Raw genomic sequence first — 19,423 nt, forward strand, 5'->3', positions numbered from 1 at the left:
CAGCTCCATATAGTACACCTGTAATATACTGCATCACTACACACCATATACTACACCTGTAATATACTACATCACTACACCCCATATACTACACCTGTAATATAGTACACCTCCATATAGCACACCTGTAATATACTACACCTCCATATAGCACACCTGTAATATACTACATCACTATACCCCCATATACTACACCACTATATACACCTCCATATAGCACACCTGTAATATACTACACCCCCATATGTCACACACCCTGCTCCCCATACAGCCTGCACCCCCATATCACACACACTACACCCCCATATGTCACACACCCTGCCCACATATCTCACCCTGCCTGTACCCCAACTTATCCCTCTCAAACACTCTGCACCCCTTCACATCCTTCTGTCAGTCTGCAGCCCTCATATGCCACTCACCCTGCAACTCCATCTTCCCACATATGCACTCACCCTGCAGCCCCCCTCCCCCTCATGTCCCCTCTTTTCTCATTACCAGTCATCATGTGTCCACATCTCCAGGATTCAGTATTTTTGCTTTCTGCCCGGCATCCTGTGTCTCCTCCCACACAGTTACATGGGCGTGACATCATCGCAGGTCCTGCAAGCAGCAAGATGAATTATTCCGTCTGCTGTGCTGCTCCTTCTCCTGCAGGGCGGGAACTTTTGAAATGACACACGCAGCGCAGTACTGACAACGTCGGAGCGCGCGTGTGTCACTGACAATTAGTGCCGGCAGGGAACAGAGGAAAGACTCCTGTGTTCCGCTGCCTGCACTGACTGTGCGGACCTGCACAGGATCTCTCCCTGCTCGGCATGCTGCAGTCCGGCTCCACTGCACAGGCTGAAGACGGGCGGGCCGGTCACAGAGAGTAGGCGGGCCGGATGTGGCCCGCGGGCCGCCCCTTGCCCAGGTCTGCTTTAGGGGGTATTGCAACTTTTCGGCATTTTGAGGCGAAATTGTTCCTTTGGGGGGGTATTGCAATTTTTTTTCCATTTTGAGGCGAAATTGTTCCTTTGGGGGGGTATTGCAACTTTTGGCCATTTTGAAGCGAAATTGTACCTTTGGGGGGGTTTGCAACTTTTCGGCATTTTGAAGCGAAATTGTTCCTTTGGGGGGGTATTGCAATTTTTTGCCATTTTGAGGCGAAATTGTTCCTTTGGGGGGGTATTGAAACTTTTGGCCATTTTGAAGCGAAATTGTACCTTTGGGGGGGTATTGCAACTTTTCGGCATTTTGAAGCGAAATTGTTCCTTTTGGGGGGGTATTGCATTTTTTTTTTCATTTTGAGGCGAAATTGTTGCTTTGGGGGGGTATTGCAACTTTTGGCCATTTTGAAGCGAAATTGTACCTTGGGGGGGTATTGCAACTTTTCGGCATTTTGAGGCGAAATTGTTCCTTTGGGGGGGTATTGCAATTTTTTGCCATTTTGAGGCGAAATTGTTCCTTTGGGGGGGTATTGCAACTTTTGGGCATTTTGAAGCGAAATTGTTCCTTTGGGGGGTATAGCAATTTTTTTTTATTTTGAGGCGAAATTGTTCCTTTGGGGGGTATTGCAACTTTTGGCCATTTTGAAGCGAAATTGTTCCTTTAGGGGGTATTGCAACTTTTCGGCATTTTGAGGCGAAATTGTTCCTTTGGGGGGGTATTGCAATTTTTTTTCCATTTTGAGGCGAAATTGTTCCTTTGGGGGGGTATTGCAACTTTTGGCCATTTTGATGCGAAATTGTACCTTTGGGGGGGTATTGCAATTTTTTTTCCATTTTGAGGCGAAATTGTTCCTTTGGGGGGGGTATTGCAACTTTTGGCCATTTTGAAGCAAAATTGTACCTTTGGGGGGGTATTGCAACTTTTGGCCATTTTGAAGCGAAATTGTACCTTTGGGGGGGTATTGCAACTTTTCGGCATTTTGAGGCGAAATTGTTCCTTTGGGGGGGTATTGCAATTTTTTGCCATTTTGAGGCGAAATTGTTCCTTTTGGGGGCTAATGCAACTTTTGGGCATTTTGAAGCGAAATTGTTCCTTTGGGGGGTATAGCAATTTTTTTTTATTTTGAGGCGAAATTGTTCCTTTGGGGGGTATTGCAACTTTTGGCCATTTTGAAGCGAAATTGTTCCTTTAGGGGGTATTGCAACTTTTCGGCATTTTGAGGCGAAATTGTTCCTTTGGGGGGTATTGCAATTTTTTGCCATTTTGAGGCGAAATTGTTCCTTTGGAGGGTATTGAAACTTTTGGCCATTTTGAAGCGAAATTGTACCTTTGGGGGGGTATTGCAACTTTTCGGCATTTTGAAGCGAAATTGTTCCTTTTGGGGGGGTATTGCATTTATTTTTTCATTTTGAGGCGAAATTGTTGCTTTGAGGGGGTATTGCAACTTTTGGCCATTTTGAAGCGAAATTGTTCCTTTGGGGGGGTATTGGAACTTTTCGGCATTTTGAGGCGAAATTGTTCCTTTGGGGGGGTATTGCAATTTTTTGCCATTTTGAGGCGAAATTGTTCCTTTGGGGGGGTATTGCAACTTTTGGCCATTTTGAAGCGAAATTGTTCCTTTCGGGGGGTATTGCAACTTTTCGCCATTTTGAGGCGAAATTGTTCCTTTGGGGGGGTATTGCAATTTTTTTTATTTTGAGGCGAAATTGTTCCTTTGGGGGGTATTGCAACTTTTGGCCATTTTGAAGCGAAATTGTTCCTTGGGGGGGTATTGCAACTTTTCAGGATTTTGAGGCGAAATTGTTCCTTTGGGGGGGTATTGCAATTTTTTGCCATTTTGAGGCGAAATTGTTCCTTTGGGGGGGTATTGCAACTTTTGGCCATTTTGAAGCGAAATTGTTCCTTTGGGTGGGTATTGCAATTTTTTTTCCATTTTGAGGCGAAATTGTTCCTTTGGGGGGGTATTGCAATGTTTTGCCATTTTGAGGCGAAATTGTTGCTTTGGGGAGGTATTGCAATTTTTTGCCATTTTGAGGCGAAATTGTTCCTTTGGGGGGGTATTGCAACTTTTGGCCATTTTAAAGCGAAATTGTTGCTTTGGGGGGTATTGCAACTTTTGGCCATTTTGAAGCGAATTTGTTCCCTTGGGGGGGGAATTGCAATTTTTTGCCATTTTGAGGCGAAATTGTTCCTTTGGGGAGGTATTGCAATTTTTTGCCATTTTGAGGCGAAATTGTTCCTTTGGGGGGGTATTGCAACTTTTGGCCATTTTAAAGCGAAATTGTTCCTTTGGGGGGGTATTGCAATTTTTTTTCCATTTTGAGGCGAAATTGTTCCTTTGGTGGGGTATTGCAACTTTTGGCCATTTTGAAGCGAAATTGTTCCTTTGGGGGGGTATTGCAACTTTTCGGCATTTTGAGGCGAAATTGTTCCTTTGGGGGGGTATTGCAATTTTTTGCCATTTTGAGGCGAAATTGTTCCTTTGGGGGGGTATTGCAACTTTTGGCCATTTTGAAGCGAAATTGTTCCTTTGGGGGGGGTATTGCAATTTTTGTTGGCCATTTTGAAGCGAAATTGTTCCTTTGGGTGGGTATTGCAATTTTTTTTCCATTTTGAGGCGAAATTGTTCCTTTGGGGGGGTATTGCAATTTTTTGCCATTTTGAGGCGAAATTGTTCCTTTGGGGGGGTATTGCAACTTTTGGCCATTTTGAAGCGAATTTGTTCCTTGGGGGGGTATTGCAACTTTTCAGGATTTTGAGGCGAAATTGTTCCTTTGGGGGGGCATTGCAATTTTTTGCCATTTTGAGGCGAAATTGTTCCTTTGGGGGGTATTGCAACTTTTGGCCATTTTGAAGCGAAATTGTTCCTTTGGGTGGGTATTGCAATTTTTTGCCATTTTGAGGCGAAATTGTTGCTTTGGGGAGGTATTGCAATTTTTTGCCATTTTGAGGCGAAATTGTTCCTTTGGGGGGGTATTGCAACTTTTGGCCATTTTAAAGCGAAATTGTTGCTTTGGGGGTATTGCAACTTTTGGCCATTTTGAAGCGAATTTGTTCCCTTGGGGGGGGAATTGCAATTTTTTGCCATTTTGAGGCGAAATTGTTCCTTTGGGGAGATATTGCAATTTTTTGCCATTTTGAGGCGAAATTGTTCCTTTGGGGGGGGGTATTGCAACTTTTGGCCATTTTAAAGCGAAATTGTTCCTTTGGGGGGGTATTGCAACTTTTGGCCATTTTGAAGCGAAATTGTTCCTTTGAGGGGGTATTGCAATTTTTGTTGGCCATTTTGAAGCGAAATTGTTCCTTTGGGTGGGTATTGCAATTTTTTTTCCATTTTGAGGCGAAATTGTTCCTTTGGGGGGGTATTGCAATTTTTTGCCATTTTGAGGCGAAATTGTTCCTTTGGGGGGGTATTGCAACTTTTGGCCATTTTGAAGCGAATTTGTTCCTTTGGGGGGGAATTGCAATTTTTTGCCATTTTGAGGCGAAATTGTTCCTTTGGGGATGTATTGCAATTTTTTGCCATTTTGAGGCGAAATTGTTCCTTTGGGGGGGTATTGCAACTTTTCGGCATTTTGAGGCGAAATTGTTCCTTTGGGGGGGTAGTATTGCAATTTTTTGCCATTTTGAGGCGAAATTGTTCCTTTGGGGGGGTATTGCAACTTTTGGCCATTTTGAAGCGAAATTGTTTCTTTGGGGGGTATTGCAATTTTTTACCATTTTGAGGCGAAATTGTTCCTTAGGGGGGGTATTGCAACTTTTGGCCATTTTGAAGCGAAATTGTTCCTTTGGGGGGGTATTGCAATTTTTTGCCATTTTTAGGCGAAATTGTTCCTTTGGGGGGGTATTGCAACTTTTGGCCATTTTGAAGCGAAATTGTTCCTTTGGGGGGGTATTGCAATTTTTTTTCCATTTTGAGGCGAAATTGTTCCTTTGGGGGGGTATTGCAACTTTTGGCCATTTTGAAGCGAAATTGTACCTTTGGGGGGTATTGCAACTTTTCGGCATTTTGAAGCGAAATTGTTCCTTTGGGGGGGTATTGCAATTTTTTGCCATTTTGAGGCGAAATTGTTCCTTTGGGGGGGTATTGCAACTTTTGGCCATTTTGAAGCGAAATTGTTCCTTTGGGGGGTATTGCAATTTTTTTTCCATTTTGAGGCGAAATTGTTCCTTTGGGGGGGTATTACAACTTTTGGCCATTTTGAAGCGAAATTGTTCCTTTAAGGGGGTATTGCAATTTTTTGCCATATTGAGGCGAAATTGTTCCTTTGGGGGGTATTGCAACTTTTGGCCATATTGAAGCGAAATTGTACCTTTGGGGGGGTATTGCAACTTTTCGGCATTTTGAGGGGAAATTGTTCCTTTGGGGGGGTATTGCAATTTTTTGCCATTTTGAGGCGAAATTGTTCCTTTGGGGGGGTATTGCAATTTTTTTTCCATTTTGAGGCGAAATTGTTCCTTTGGGGGGGATTGCAATTTTTTGCCATTTTGAGGCGAAATTGTTCCTTTGGGGGGTATTGCAACTTTTTGCCATTTTGAAGCGAAATTGTTCCTTTGGGGGGTATTGCAACTTTTCGGCATTTTGAGGCGAAATTGTTCCTTTGAGGGAGTATTGCAATTTTTTGCCATTTTGAGGCGAAATTGTTTCTTTGGGGGGGTATTGCAACTTTTGGCCATTTTGAAGCGAAATTGTACCTTTGGGGGGTATTGCAACTTTTTGCCATTTTGAAGCGAAATTGTTCCTTTGGGGGGTATTGCAACTTTTCGGCATTTTGAGGCGAAATTGTTCCTTTGGGGGGGTATTGCAATTTTTTGCCATTTTGAGGCGAAATTGTTTCTTTGGGGGGGTATTGCAACTTTAGGCCATTTTGAAGCGAAATTGTTCCTTTGGGGGGGTATTGCAACTTTTTGCCATTTTGAAGCGAAATTGTTCCTTTGGGGGGTATTGCAACTTTTCGGCATTTTGAGGCGAAATTGTTCCTTTGGGGGGGTATTGCAATTTTTTGCCATTTTGAGGCGAATTTGTTTCTTTGGGGGGGTATTGCAACTTTTGGCCATTTTGAAGCGAAATTGTTCCTTTGGGGGGGTATTGCAATTTTTTGCCATTTTAAGGCTAAATTGTTCCTTTGGGGGGGTATTGCAACTTTTGGCCATTTTGAAGCGAAATTGTTCCATTGGGGGTGTATTGCAATTTTTTTTCCATTTTGAGGCGAAATTGTTCCTTTGGGGGGGTATTGCAACTTTTGGCCATTTTGAAGCGAAATTGTTCCTTTGGGGGGGTATTGCAATTTTTTGCCATTTTGAGGCGAAATTATTCCTTTGGGGGGGCATTGCAACTTTTGGCCATTTTGAAGCGAAATTGTACCTTTGGGGGGGTATTGCAACTTTTCGGCATTTTGAAGCGAAATTGTTCCTTTGGGGGGGTATTGCAATTTTTTGCCATTTTGAGGCGAAATTGTTCCTTTGGGGGGGTATTGCAACTTTTGGCCATTTTGAAGCGAAATTGTTCCTTTGGGGGGGTATTGCAATTTTTTTTCCATTTTGAGGCGAAATTGTTCCTTTGGGGGGTATTGCAATTTTTTGCCATTTTGAGGCGAAATTGTTCCTTTGGGGGGGTATTGCAACTTTTGGCCATTTTGAAGCGAAATTGTACCTTTGGGGGGGTATTGCAACTTTTCGGCATTTTGAAGCAAAATTGTTCCTTTAAGGGGGTATTGCAATTTTTTTTTCATTTTGAGGCGAAATTGTTGCTTGGGGGGGGTATTGCATCTTTTGGCCATTTTGAAGCAAAATTTTTCCTTTCGGGGGGTATTGCAACTTTTCGGCATTTTGAGGCGAAATTGTTCCTTTGGGGGGGTATTGCAACTTTTGGCCATTTTGAAGCGAAATTGTTCCTTTGGGGGGTATTGCAACTTTTCGGCATTTTGAGGCGAAATTGTTCCTTTGGGGGGTATTGGAACTTTTCGGCATTTTGAGGCGAAATTGTTCCTTTGGGGGGGTATTGCAATTTTTTTTTTTATTTTGAGGCGAAATTGTTCCTTTGGGGGGTATTGAAACTTTTGGCCATTTTGAAGCGAAATTGTTCCTTTGGGGGGGTATTGCAACTTTTCGGCATTTTGAGGCGAAATTGTTCCTTTGGGGGGTATTGCAATTTTTTGCCATTTTGAGGCGAAATTGTTCCTTTGGGGGGGTATTGCAATTTTTTGCCATTTTGAGGCGAAATTCCTCCATTGGGGGGGTATTGCAATTTTTTTTTATTTTGAGGCGAAATTATTCTTTTGGGGGGTATTGCAATTTTTTTTCCATTTTGAGGCGAAATTGTTTTTTTGGGGGGGTATTGCAACTTTTGGCCATTTTGAAGCGAAATTGTTCCTTTGGGGGGTATTGCAATTTTTTGCCATTTTGAGGCGAAATTCCTCCATTGGGGGGTATTGCAACTTTTGGCCATTTTGAAGCGAAATTGTTCCTTTCGGGGGATATTGCAACTTTTCGGCATTTTGAGGCGAAATTGTTCCTTTGGGGGGGTATTGCAATCTTTTTTCCATTTTGAGGCGAAATTGTTCCTTTGGGGGGGTATTGCAACTTTTCGGCATTTTGAAGCGAAATTGTTCCTTTGGGGGGTATTGCAATTTCTTGCCATTTTGAGGCGAAATTGTTCCTTTGGGGGGGTATTGCAACTTTTGGCCATTTTGAAGCGAAATTGTTCCTTTGGGGGGTATTGCAATTTTTTTTCCATTTTGAGGCGAAATTGTTCCTTTGGGGGGGTATTGCAACTTTTGGCCATTTTGAAGCGAAATTGTACCTTTGGGGGGGTATTGCAACTCTTCGGCATTTTGAGGCGAAATTGTTCCTTTGGGGGGGGTATTGCAATTTTTTTTTTATTTTGAGGCGAAATTGTTCCTTTGGGGGGTATTGCAACTTTTGGCCATTTTGAAGCGAAATTGTTCTTTTGGGGGGTATTGCAACTTTTCGGCATTTTGAGGCGAAATTGTTCCTTTGCGGGGGTATTGCAACTTTTGACCATTTTGAAGCGAAATTGTTCCTTTGGGGGGGTATTGCAATTTTTTTTTCAATTTTGAGGCGAAATTGGTCCTTTGGGGGGGTATTGCAACTTTTGGCCATTTTGAAGCGAAATTGTACCTTTGGGGGGTATTGCAACTTTTCGGCATTTTGAAGCAAAATTGTTCCTTTGGGGGGGTATTGCAATTTTTTTTCATTTTGAGACGAAATTGTTGCTTTGGGGGGGTATTGCATCTTTTGGCCATTTTGAAGCGAAACTGTTCCTTTCGGGGGGTATTGCAACTTTTCGGCATTTTGAGGCGAAATTGTTCCTTTGGGGGGGTATTGCAACTTTTGGCCATTTTGAAGCGAAATTGTTCCTTTGGGGGGTATTGCAACTTTTCGGCATTTTGAGGCGAAATTGTTCCTTTGGGGGGTATTGCAACTTTTCGGCATTTTGAGGCGAAATTGTTCCTTTGGGGGGGTATTGCAATTTTTTTTTATTTTGAGGCGAAATTGTTCCTTTGGGGGGTATTGCAACTTTTGGCCATTTTGAAGCGGAATTGTTCCTTTGGGGGGGTATTGCAACTTTTTTGCATTTTGAGGCGAAATTGTTCCTTTGGGGGGGTATTGCAATTTTTTGCCATTTTGAGGCGAAATTGTTCCTTTGGGGGGGTATTGCAACTTTTGGCCATTTTGAAGCGAAATTGTTCCTTTGGGGGGTATTGCAATTTTTTTGCCATTTTGAGGCGAAATTGTTCCTTTGGGGGGGTATTGCAACTTTTGGCCATTTTGAAGCGAAATTGTTCCTTTCGGGGGGTATTGCAACTTTTCGGCATTTTGAGGCGAAATTGTTCCTTTGGGGGGTATTGCAATTTTTTGCCATTTTGAGGCGAAATTGTTCCTTTTTTAGGGGTATTGCAACTTTTGGCCATTTTGAAGCGAAATTGTTCCTTTGGGGGGTATTGCAATTTTTTGCCATTTTGAGGCGAAATTGTTCCTTTGGAGGGTATTGCAACTTTTGGCCATTTTGAAGCGAAATTGTACCTTTGAGGGGGTATTGCAATTTTTTTTTTCATTTTGAGGCGAAATTGTTGCTTTGGGGGGGTATTGCAACTTTTCGGCATTTTGAGGCGAAATTGTTCCTTTGGGGGGGTATTGCAACTTTTGGCCATTTTGAAGCGAAATTGTTCCTTTGGGGTGTATTGCAACTTTTCGGCATTTTGAGGCGAAATTTTTCCTTTGGGGGGTATTGCAACTTTTGGCCATTTTAAAGCGGAATTGTTCCTTTGGGGGGGTATTGCAACTTCTCGGCATTTTGAGGCGAAATTGTTCCTTTGGGGGGGGTATTGCAACTTTTGGCCATTTTGAAGCGAAATTGTACCTTTGGGGGGTATTGCAACTCTTCGGCATTTTGAGGCGAAATTGTTCCTTTGGGGGGGTATTGCAATTTTTTTTTATTTTGAGGCGAAATTGTTCCTTTGGGGGGTATTGCAACTTTTGGCCATTTTGAAGCGAAATTGTTCCTTTGGGGGGGTGTTGCAACTTTTCGGCATTTTGAGGCGAAATTGTTCCTTTGGGGGGGTATTGCAAATTTTTGCCATTTTGAAGCGAAATTGTTCCTTTGGGGGGTATTGCAATTTTTTGCCATTTTGAGGCGAAATTCCTCCATTGGGGGGGTATTGCAACTTTTGGCCATTTTGAGGCGAAATTGTTCCTTTGGGGGGGTATTGCAATCTTTTTTCCATTTTGAGGCGAAATTGTTCCTTTGGGGGGGTATTGCAACTTTTGGCCATTTTGAAGCGAAATTGTACCTTTGGGGGGGTATTGCAACTTTTCGGCATTTTGAATCAAAATTGTTCCTTTGGGGGGGTTTTGCAATTTTTTGCCATTTTGAGGCGAAATTGTTCCTTTGGGGGGGTATTGCAATCTTTTTTCCATTTTGAGGCGAAATTGTTCCTTTGGGGGGGTATTGCAACTTTTGGCCATTTTGAAGCGAAATTGTACCTTTGGGGGGGTATTGCAACTTTTCGGCATTTTGAATCAAAATTGTACCTTTGGGGGGGTATTGCAACTTTTCGGCATTTTGAATCAAAATTGTTCCTTTGGGGGGGTTTTGCAATTTTTTTCCATTTTGAGGCGAAATTGTTCCTTTGGGGGGGTATTGCAACTTTTGGCCATGGTGAAGCGAAATTGTACCTTTGGGGGGGTATTGCAACTTTTCGGCATTTTGAATCAAAATTGTTCCTTTGGGGGGGTTTTGCAATTTTTTGCCATTTTGAGGCGAAATTGTTCCTTTGGGGGGGTATTGCAATCTTTTTTCCATTTTGAGGCGAAATTGTTCCTTTGGGGGGGTATTGCAACTTTTGGCCATTTTGAAGCGAAATTGTACCTTTGGGGGGGTATTGCAACTTTTCGGCATTTTGAATCAAAATTGTACCTTTGGGGGGGTATTGCAACTTTTCGGCATTTTGAATCAAAATTGTTCCTTTGGGGGGGTTTTGCAATTTTTTTCCATTTTGAGGCGAAATTGTTCCTTTGGGGGGGTATTGCAACTTTTGGCCATGGTGAAGCGAAATTGTACCTTTGGGGGGGTATTGCAACTTTTCGGCATTTTGAAGCGAAATTGTTCCTTTGGGGGGTATTGCAATTTTTTGCCATTTTGAGGCGAAATTGTTCCTTTGGGTGGGTATTGCAACTTTTGGCCATTTTGAAGCGAAATTGTTTCTTTGGGGGGTATTGCAATTTTTTGCCATTTTTAGGCGAAATTGTTCCTTGGGGGGTGTATTGCAATTTTTTGCCATTTTGAGGCGAAATTGTTGCTTTCGGGGGGTATTGCAACTTTTCGGCATTTTGAGGCGAAATTGTTCCTTTGGGGGGTATTGCAATTTTTTGCCATTTTGAGGCGAAATTGTTCCTTTTTTAGGGGTATTGCAACTTTTGGCCATTTTGAAGCGAAATTGTTCCTTTGGGGGGTATTGCAATTTTTTGCCATTTTGAGGCGAAATTGTTCCTTTGGAGGGTATTGCAACTTTTGGCCATTTTGAAGCGAAATTGTACCTTTGAGGGGGTATTGCAATTTTTTTTTTCATTTTGAGGCGAAATTGTTGCTTTGGGGGGGTATTGCAACTTTTCGGCATTTTGAGGCGAAATTGTTCCTTTGGGGGGGTATTGCAACTTTTGGCCATTTTGAAGCGAAATTGTTCCTTTGGGGGGTATTGCAACTTTTCGGCATTTTGAGGCGAAATTTTTCCTTTGGGGGGTATTGCAACTTTTGGCCATTTTAAAGCGGAATTGTTCCTTTGGGGGGGTATTGCAACTTCTCGGCATTTTGAGGCGAAATTGTTCCTTTGGGGGGGGTATTGCAACTTTTGGCCATTTTGAAGCGAAATTGTACCTTTGGGGGGGTATTGCAACTCTTCGGCATTTTGAGGCGAAATTGTTCCTTTGGGGGGGTATTGCAATTTTTTTTTATTTTGAGGCGAAATTGTTCCTTTGGGGGGTATTGCAACTTTTGGCCATTTTGAAGCGAAATTGTTCCTTTGGGGGGGTGTTGCAACTTTTCGGCATTTTGAGGCGAAATTGTTCCTTTGGGGGGGTATTGCAAATTTTTGCCATTTTGAAGCGAAATTGTTCCTTTGGGGGGTATTGCAATTTTTTGCCATTTTGAGGCGAAATTCCTCCATTGGGGGGGTATTGCAACTTTTGGCCATTTTGAGGCGAAATTGTTCCTTTGGGGGGGTATTGCAATCTTTTTTCCATTTTGAGGCGAAATTGTTCCTTTGGGGGGGTATTGCAACTTTTGGCCATTTTGAAGCGAAATTGTACCTTTGGGGGGGTATTGCAACTTTTCGGCATTTTGAATCGAAATTGTTCCTTTGGGGGGGTTTTGCAATTTTTTGCCATTTTGAGGCGAAATTGTTCCTTTGGGGGGGTATTGCAACTATTGGCCATTTTGAAGCGAAATTGTTCCTTTGGGGGGTATTGCAATTTTTTTTCCATTTTGAGGCGAAATTGTTCCTTTGGGGGGGTATTGCAACTTTTGGCCATGGTGAAGCGAAATTGTACCTTTGGGGGGGTATTGCAACTTTTCGGCATTTTGAAGCGAAATTGTTCCTTTGGGGGGTATTGCAATTTTTTGCCATTTTGAGGCGAAATTGTTCCTTTGGGAGGGTATTGCAACTTTTGGCCATTTTGAAGTGAAATTGTTCCTTTCGGGGGGTATTGCAACTTTTCAGCATTTTGAGGCGAAATTGTTCCTTTGGGGGGGTATTGCAATTTTTTGCCATTTTGAGGCGAAATTGTTCCTTTGGGTGGGTATTGCAACTTTTGGCCATTTTGAAGCGAAATTGTTTCTTTGGGGGGTATTGCAATTTTTTGCCATTTTTAGGCGAAATTGTTCCTTGGGGGGTGTATTGCAATTTTTTGCCATTTTGAGGCGAAATTGTTGCTTTGGGGGGGTATTGCATCTTTTGGCTATTTTGAAGCGAAATTGTTCCTTTCGGGGGGTATTGCAACTTTTCGGCATTTTGAAGCGAAATTGTTCCTTTGGGGGGGTATTGCAATTTTTTGCCATTTTGAGGTGAATTTGTTCCTTTGGGGGGTATTGCAATTTTTTGCCGTTTTGAGGCGAAATTGTTCCTTTGGGGGGGTATTGCAACTTTTGGCCATTTTGAAGCGAAATTGTTCCTTTCGGGGGGTATTGCAACTTTTCGGCATTTTAAGGCGAAATTGTTCCTTTGGGGGGGTTATGCAACTATTGGCCATTTTGAAGCGAAATTGTTCCTTTGGGGGGGTATTGCAATTTTTTGCCATTTTGAGGCGAAATTGTTCCTTTGGGGGGTATTGCAATTTTTTGCCATTTTGAGGCGAAATTGTTCCTTTTTTAGGGGTATTGCAACTTTTGGCCATTTTGAAGCGAAATTGTTCCTTTGGGGGGTATTGCAATTTTTTGCCATTTTGAGGCGAAATTGTTCCTTTGGAGGGTATTGCAACTTTTGGCCATTTTGAAGCGAAATTGTACCTTTGAGGGGGTATTGCAATTTTTTTTTTCATTTTGAGGCGAAATTGTTGCTTTGGGGGGTATTGCATCTTTTGGCCATTTTGAAGCGAAATTGTTCCTTTCGGGGGGTATTGCAACTTTTCGGCATTTTGAGGCGAAATTGTTCCTTTGGGGGGGTATTGCAACTTTTGGCCATTTTGAAGCGAAATTGTTCCTTTGGGGGGTATTGCAACTTTTCGGCATTTTGAGGCGAAATTGTTCCTTTGGGGGGGTATTGCAACTTTTGGCCATTTTGAAGCGAAATTGTTCCTTTGGGGGGTATTGCAACTTCTCGGCATTTTGAGGCGAAATTGTTCCTTTGGGGGGGGTATTGCAACTTTTGGCCATTTTGAAGCGAAATTGTTCCTTTGGGGGGGTGTTGCAACTTTTCGGCATTTTGAGGCGAAATTGTTCCTTTGGGGGGGTATTGCAAATTTTTGCCATTTTGAAGCGAAATTGTTCCTTTGGGGGGTATTGCAATTTTTTGCCATTTTGAGGCGAAATTCCTCCATTGGGGGGGTATTGCAACTTTTGGCCATTTTGAGGCGAAATTGTTCCTTTGGGGGGGTATTGCAATCTTTTTTCCATTTTGAGGCGAAATTGTTCCTTTGGGGGGGTATTGCAACTTTTGGCCATTTTGAAGCGAAATTGTACCTTTGGGGGGGTATTGCAACTTTTCGGCATTTTGAATCGAAATTGTTCCTTTGGGGGGGTTTTGCAATTTTTTGCCATTTTGAGGCGAAATTGTTCCTTTGGGGGGGTATTGCAACTATTGGCCATTTTGAAGCGAAATTGTTCCTTTGGGGGGTATTGCAATTTTTTTTCCATTTTGAGGCGAAATTGTTCCTTTGGGGGGGTATTGCAACTTTTGGCCATGGTGAAGCGAAATTGTACCTTTGGGGGGGTATTGCAACTTTTCGGCATTTTGAAGCGAAATTGTTCCTTTGGGGGGTATTGCAATTTTTTGCCATTTTGAGGCGAAATTGTTCCTTTGGGGGGGTATTGCAACTTTTGGCCATTTTGAAGCGAAATTGTTCCTTTGGGGGGGTATTGCAATTTTTTTTCCATTTTTAGGCGAAATTGTTCCTTTGGGAGGGTATTGCAACTTTTGGCCATTTTGAAGTGAAATTGTTCCTTTCGGGGGGTATTGCAACTTTTCAGCATTTTGAGGCGAAATTGTTCCTTTGGGGGGGTATTGCAATTTTTTGCCATTTTGGGGCGAAATTGTTCCTTTGGGTGGGTATTGCAACTTTTGGCCATTTTGAAGCGAAATTGTTTCTTTGGGGGGTATTGCAATTTTTTGCCATTTTTAGGCGAAATTGTTCCTTGGGGGGTGTATTGCAATTTTTTGCCATTTTGAGGCGAAATTGTTGCTTTGGGGGGGTATTGCATCTTTTGGCTATTTTGAAGCGAAATTGTTCCTTTCTGGGGGTATTGCAACTTTTCGGCATTTTGAAGCGAAATTGTTCCTTTGGGGGGGTATTGCAATTTTTTGCCATTTTGAGGTGAATTTGTTCCTTTGGGGGGTATTGCAATTTTTTGCCGTTTTGAGGCGAAATTGTTCCTTTGGGGGGGTATTGCAACTTTTGGCCATTTTGAAGCGAAATTGTTCCTTTCGGGGGGTATTGCAACTTTTCGGCATTTTAAGGCGAAATTGTTCCTTTGGGGGGGTTATGCAACTATTGGCCATTTTGAAGCGAAATTGTTCCTTTGGGGGGGTATTGCAATTTTTTGCCATTTTGAGGCGAAATTCCTCCATTGGGGGGGTATTGCAACTTTTAGCCATTTTGAAGAGAAATTGTTCCTTTCGGGGGGTATTGCAACTTTTCCGCATTTTGAGGCGAAATTGTTCCTTTGGGGGGGTATTGCAATTTTTCGGCATTTTAAGGCGAAATTGTTCCTTTGGGGGGGTTATGCAACTATTGGCCATTTTGAAGCGAAATTGTTCCTTTGGGGGGGTATTGCAATTTTTTGCCATTTTGAGGCGAAATTCCTCCATTGGGGGGGTATTGCAACTTTTAGCCATTTTGAAGCGAAATTGTTCCTTTGGGGGGGTATTGCAATTTTTTTTTGCATTTTATGGCGAAATTGTTCCTTTGGGGGGGTATTGCAACTTTTGGCCATTTTGAAGCGAAATTGTACCTTTGGGGGGGTATTGCAACTTTTCGGCATTTTGAAGCGAAATTGTTCCTTTGGGGGGGTATTGCAATTTTTCGGCATTTTGAGGCGAAATTGTTCCTTTGGGGGGGTATTGCAACTTTTGGCCATTTTGAAGCGAAATTGTTCCTTTCGGGGGGTATTGCAACTTTTCGGCATTTTGAGGCGAAATTGATCCTTTGGGGGGGTATTGCAACTTTTGGCCATTTTGAAGCGAAATTGTTCGTTTGGGGGGGTATTGCAATTTTTTGCCATTTTGAGGCGAAATTGTTCTTTTGGGGGGGTATTGCAACTTTTGGCCATTTTGAAGCGAAATTGTTCATTTCGGTGGGTATTGCAACTTTTCAGCATTTTGAGGCGAAATTGCTCCTTTGGGGGTATTGCAATTTTTTTTTCATTTTGAGGCGAAATTGTTCCTTTGGGGGGGTATTGCAATTTTTTTTTCATTTTGAGGCGAAATTGTTCCTTTGGGGGGGTATTGCAACTTTTGGCCATTTTGAAGCGAAATTGTTCCTTTGGGGGGGTATTGCAATTTTTTGCCATTTTGAGGTGAAATTGTTCCTTTGGGAGGGTATTGCAACTTTTGGCCATTTTGAAGTGAAATTGTTCCTTTCGGGGGGTATTGCAACTTTTCAGCATTTTGAGGCGAAATTGTTCCTTTGGGGGGTATTGCAATTTTTTGCCATTTTGAGGCGAAATTGTTCCTTTGGGTGGGTATTGCAACTTTTGGCCATTTTGAAGCGAAATTGTTCCTTTGGGGGGTATTGCAATTTTTTGCCATTTTGAGGCGAAATTGTTCCTTGGGGGGTGTATTGCAATTTTTTGCCATTTTGAGGCGAAATTGTTGCTTTGGGGGGGTATTGCATCTTTTGGCTATTTTGAAGCGAAATTGTTCCTTTCGGGGAGTATTGTAACTTTTCGGCATTTTGAAGCGAAATTGTTCCTTTGGGGGGGTATTGCAATTTTTTGCCATTTTGAGGTGAATTTGTTCCTTTGGGGGGGTATTGCAATTTTTTGCCGTTTTGAGGCGAAATTGTTCCTTTGGGGGGGTATTGCAACTTTTGGCCATTTTGAAGCGAAATTGTTCCTTTCGGGGGGTATTGCAACTTTTCGGCATTTTAAGGCGAAATTGTTCCTTTGGGGGGGTATTGCAACTTTTGGTCATTTTGAAGCGAAATTGTTCCTTTGGGGGGGTATTGCAATTTTTTGCCATTTTGAGGCGAAATTGTTCCTTTGGGGGGTTTTACAACTTTTTGCCATTTTGAGGTGAATTTGTTCCTTTGAGGGGGTATTGCAATTTTTTGCCGTTTTGAGGCGAAATTGTTCCTTTGGGGGGTATTGCAATTTTTTGCCATTTTGAGTCGAAATTGTTCCTTTGGGGGGTATTGCATCTTTTGGCCATTTTGAAGCGAAATTGTTCCTTTCCGGGGGTATTGCAATTTTTTTTTATTTTGAGGCGAAATTGTTCCTTTGGGGGGTATTGGTACTTTTGGCCATTTTGAAGCGGAATTGTTCCTTTGGGGGGGTATTGCAACTTTTCGGCATTTTGAGGCGAAATTGTTCCTTTGGGGGGTATTGCAATTTTTTGCCATTTTGAGGCGAAATTGTTCCTTTGGGGGGGTATTGCAACTTTTGGCCATTTTGAAGCGAAATTGTTCCTTTCGGGGGGTATTGCAACTTTTCGGCATTTTGAGGCGAAATTGTTCCTTTGGGGGGGTATTTCAACTTTTGGCCATTTTGAAGCGAAATTGTACCTTTGGGGGGGTATTGCAACTCTTCGGCATTTTGAGGCGAAATTGTTCCTTTGGGGGGTATTGCAATTTTTTTTTATTTTGAGGCGAAATTGTTCCTTTGGGGGGTATTGCAACTTTTGGCCATTTTGAAGCGAAATTGTTCCTTTGGGGGGGTGTTGCAACTTTTCTGCATTTTGAGGCGAAATTGTTCCTTTGGGGGGGTATTGCAAATTTTTGCCATTTTGAGGCGAAATTGTTCCTTTGGGGGAGTATTGCAACTTTTGGCCATTTTGAAGCGAAATTGTTCCTTTGGGGGGTATTGCAATTTTTTGCCATTTTGAGGCGAAACTCCTCCATTGGGGGGGTATTGCAACTTTTGGCCATTTTGAAGCGAAATTGTAACTTTCGGGGGGTATTGCAACTTTTCGGCATTTTGAGGCGAAATTGTTCCTTTGGGGGGGTATTGCAATCTTTTTTCCATTTTGAGGCGAAATTGTTCCTTTGGGGGGGTATTGCAACTTTTGGCCATTTTGAAGTGAAATTGTACCTTTGGGGGGTATTGCAACTTTTCGGCATTTTGAATCGAAATTGTTCCTTTGGGGGGGTTTTGCAATTTTTTGCCATTTTGAGGCGAAATTGTTCCTTTGGGAGGGTATTGCAACTTTTGGCCATTTTGAAGTGAAATTGTTCCTTTCGGGGGGTATTGCAACTTTTCAGCATTTTGAGGCGAAATTGTTCCTTTGGGGGGTATTGCAATTTTTTGCCATTTTGAGGCGAAATTGTTCCTTGGGGGGTGTATTGCAATTTTTTGCCATTTTGAGGCGAAATTGTTGCTTTGGGGGGGTATTGCATTTTTTGGCTATTTTGAAGCGAAATTGTTCCTTTCGGGGGGTATTGCAACTTTTCGGCATTTTGAAGCGAAAATGTTCCTTTGGGGGGTATTGCAATTTTTTGCCATTTTGAGGTGAATTTGTTCCTTTGGGGGGTATTGCAATTTTTTGCCATTTTGAGTCGAAATTGTTCCTTTGGGGGGTATTGCATCTTTTGGCCATTTTGAAGCGAAACTGTTCCTTTCGGGGGGTATTGCAATTTTTTTTTATTTTGAGGCGAAATTGTTCCTTTGGGGGGTATTGGTACTTTTGGCCATTTTGAAGCGGAATTGTTCCTTTGGGGGGGTATTGCAACTTTTCGGCATTTTGAGGCGAAATTGTTCCTTTGGGGGGTATTGCAATTTTTTGCCATTTTGAGGCGAAATTGTTCCTTTGGGGGGGTATTGCAACTTTTGGCCATTTTGAAGCGAAATTGTTCCTTTCGGGGGGTATTGCAACTTTTCGGCATTTTGAGGCGAAATTGTTCCTTTGGGGGGGTATTGCAACTTTTGGCCATTTTGAAGCGAAATTGTACCTTTGGGGGGGTATTGCAACTCTTCGGCATTTTGAGGCGAAATTGTTCCTTTGGGGGGTATTGCAATTTTTTTTTATTTTGAGGCGAAATTGTTCCTTTGGGGGGTATTGCAACTTTTGGCCATTTTGAAGTGAAATTGTTCCTTTGGGGGGGTGTTGCAACTTTTCTGCATTTTGAGGCGAAATTGTTCCTTTGGGGGGGTATTGCAAATTTTTGCCATTTTGAGGCAAAATTGTTCCTTTGGGGGAGTATTGCAACTTTTGGCCATTTTGAAGCGAAATTGTTCCTTTGGGGGGTATTGCAATTTTTTGCCATTTTGAGGCGAAACTCCTCCATTGGGGGGTATTGCAACTTTTGGCCATTTTGAAGCGAAATTGTAACTTTCGGGGGGTATTGCAACTTTTCGGCATTTTGAGGCGAAATTGTTCCTTTGGGGGGGTATTGCAATCTTTTTTCCATTTTGAGGCGAAATTGTTCCTTTGGGGGGGTATTGCAACTTTTGGCCATTTTGAAGTGAAATTGTACCTTTGGGGGGTATTGCAACTTTTCGGCATTTTGAATCGAAATTGTTCCTTTGGGGGGGTTTTGCAATTTTTTGCCATTTTGAGGCGAAATTGTTCCTTTGGGAGGGTATTGCAACTTTTGGCCATTTTGAAGTGAAATTGTTCCTTTCGGGGGGTATTGCAACTTTTCAGCATTTTGAGGCGAAATTGTTCCTTTGGGGGGTATTGCAATTTTTTGCCATTTTGAGGCGAAATTGTTCCTTTGGGTGGGTATTGCAACTTTTGGCCATTTTGAAGCGAAATTGTTCCTTTGGGGGGTATTGCAATTTTTTGCCATTTTGAGGCGAAATTGTTCCTTGGGGGGTGTATTGCAATTTTTTGCCATTTTGAGGCGAAATTGTTGCTTTGGGGGGGTATTGCATTTTTTGGCTATTTTGAAGCGAAATTGTTCCTTTCGGGGGGTATTGCAACTTTTCGGCATTTTGAAGCGAAAATGTTCCTTTGGGGGGTATTGCAATTTTTTGCCATTTTGAGGTGAATTTGTTCCTTTGGGGGGTATTGCAATTTTTTGCCGTTTTGAGGCGAAATTGTTCCTTTGGGGGGGTATTGCAACTTTTGGCCATTTTGAAGCGAAATTGTTCCTTTCGGGGGGT

Source organism: Anomaloglossus baeobatrachus, chromosome 4 (genome assembly GCF_048569485.1).
Source record: "Anomaloglossus baeobatrachus isolate aAnoBae1 chromosome 4, aAnoBae1.hap1, whole genome shotgun sequence".
NCBI classification, from domain to species: Eukaryota; Metazoa; Chordata; class Amphibia; order Anura; family Aromobatidae; genus Anomaloglossus; species Anomaloglossus baeobatrachus.